This window comes from Pteropus vampyrus, unplaced genomic scaffold (genome assembly GCF_000151845.1).
Source record: "Pteropus vampyrus isolate Shadow unplaced genomic scaffold, Pvam_2.0 Scaffold336, whole genome shotgun sequence".
NCBI lineage: Eukaryota > Metazoa > Chordata > Mammalia > Chiroptera > Pteropodidae > Pteropus > Pteropus vampyrus.
The window spans coordinates 347,850-350,222 of NW_011889117.1; positions in this window are offsets into that span (position 1 = coordinate 347,850).

Genomic DNA, 2,373 nt, shown 5'->3' on the forward strand with positions numbered 1-2,373 from the left:
CATAATGTCCTCAAGGTTCATCCATCTTATAGCATGTGTCAGAATTTCCTTTCTTTTTAAGACTGAATAATATGCCGTTGTACGCACATCTTTGTTTGTCTATTCATCTGTTGATGGACGCCTGGTTGCTTCCACATTTCAGCTACTGTGAATGACGCTATGATCGTGGGTGTACAAATACCTCTTTGAGATCCTGCTTTCAATTATTTTGGGTATATACTCCGGAGTGGAATTAATTGCTGGGTCATATGGTAATTACGGTTTTAATTTTCTGATGAACTGTTATAGTATTTTCTACAGAAGTTGCATCATTTAACATTTCCACCAGTAGTGCGCAAGAGTTCCAATTTCTCCATATCCTCCTCAATACTTATTTTTTTTTTTTTTATGGTAGCCATCCTAACGGGTGTGAGGTGGTATCTCATGGTAGTTTAGATTTTAATTTCCCTAATGATCAGTGATACTGAGCATCTTTTTCATGGGCTTATAGCCATTCATATATCTTCTTTGGAGAAATGTCTGTTGAAGCCCTTAGCCCATTTTTGAATTAGGTGGTTGTTCTTTCGTTGTTGAGTTTAAAAGTTCTCTATATATTCTGAATATTAGTCTCTTATTAGATATGTGATTTGCAAATATTTTCTCCCATTTTCTGGATTGCCTTTTTACTTTGTTGATGTTGTCTTTTGATCCACAAAAGGGAACAGAAATGTTTATATGTGGAAAAACTGAGGCCCAGAGAGAATGTTTGTCCTGCCTAATGCCACACAGTAAATCATTTGTATGATGGTGACACACTCCAAGGTGGGCAGGGGTGGGGTTTTCCATTTCCCACCTCATCCGATATAACAGCCTTAATCCTGTCCCCATGGTGCAGATGGAGAGACCGAGGCCCTGAGAGGGCTGGGTCTTCCCCAAGGTCACATCTGGGTCAGGGGCAGAGCTTGGCTTAAAGCCAGGGAGTCATCTTATGTACAGGTATCAGACTGCCTGGGTTTGAATCTTGGTGCTGCCATTTGCTGGCTGTGATCTCTGGCAAGTCACTTTGTTGCTTAAAGTCTTTACTGTTCCATCTGTGAAATGAGGCCTCATGGGGCTGTTGTGAGGGCACATGGGTACCCAGCACATGATCGATAATTGCTAATTGTGGCCTCGGACGTCAAATGCTAGCCCACCCTCACTCTTTGGGACCAAAGACACACAGACTTAAGCTCGGACGTGAAGAATAAACTTTAATCTCTCTCAAGGTAGGGGCTCAGTTAGGCTGCTCTCTGGGTGGGGTCACAGAGCCGTGCACCCGCACGCGGTACAGGCAGGTGAAGCGTGGGTTCCCCCAGTTGCTCGATATCTTCACCTTGACTGCCCCAAAATTCCGAACAGGCTGATTCTGGAAAAGAGGCATAGACATGGGAGAGCTGACTCCTAGGCCCCTACTCTGCCTATCTGGAAGGCCATTTGGGAGTAGAAGGAACCCATTTCATAGGAGGGGAAACTGAGGTTCAAAGAGAGGAATGAACAGCCAGTCCCAAGGCCACACAGCAACTGGATACTCAGGCACTGGGATGGAAGGTGCTGAGGCCAGAAGGACAGACATACTGTGATTGTGAAAGTGTCCAAGTTTTGGGGCCCTTGCATTGTGAAAGCGTGGGACTCTGGGCCAACCACCACCCCTTTTTAGGCTTTAGTTTCCTCTTCTTTAAGATGGGAGTGATAATACCTGCTTCCCAGGGTTGCTGTGAGCATGAAAGGAGACCTCGGAGCTGGACGACTTACCAGCACTTGGCACACAGTCGATGTGCGAGACTGCATGGTCTCAACCTCCCAGGGAGTTACACAAGGGGAAACGGAGGCCCGGTAAGGAAGGAAATGGCCCAGATTACACAGAATTTGTGGTTGGAATGGGATTTGGGCCAGTATCAGCCTGATTTCCAAGCCTAGACATTCCGCTGAGTCTCAGGGCCACTCAAGCAACCACCCCTCTGGTCTTGCTTCTGTCCCCAGCTGCCTTCCCTCCAGGCCTCAGCTTCCCCATCTGTGGTTGGACCAGGTGCTGATGATGGACCTCTCAATATGGAGATGCTAAGTTTGAAGCCAGCATCCCTGGTCTGACAGGCCCCTCTTGCTCAATATTTGCTTCCCCTGGGAGGGCTCCTGGGCAGATGAGGGACATGAAGCACTGCCAGAGGCTGGCTGGGTCTCCTAGGGTCCCACTCTTGGCCTTGGGCAGTGGGTCCCCTACTTTGAGTCTCAGTTTCCTCATATGTGAGTTAGTGATAATTGTATGCCTCCTGGGGCTGTTAGGGGATGAAGTGGGGTTCCCAGGGTAAAGCCCTACACACAGTGTGTATTCAGTAGGTGCTCAGCATGGGCAGCTGT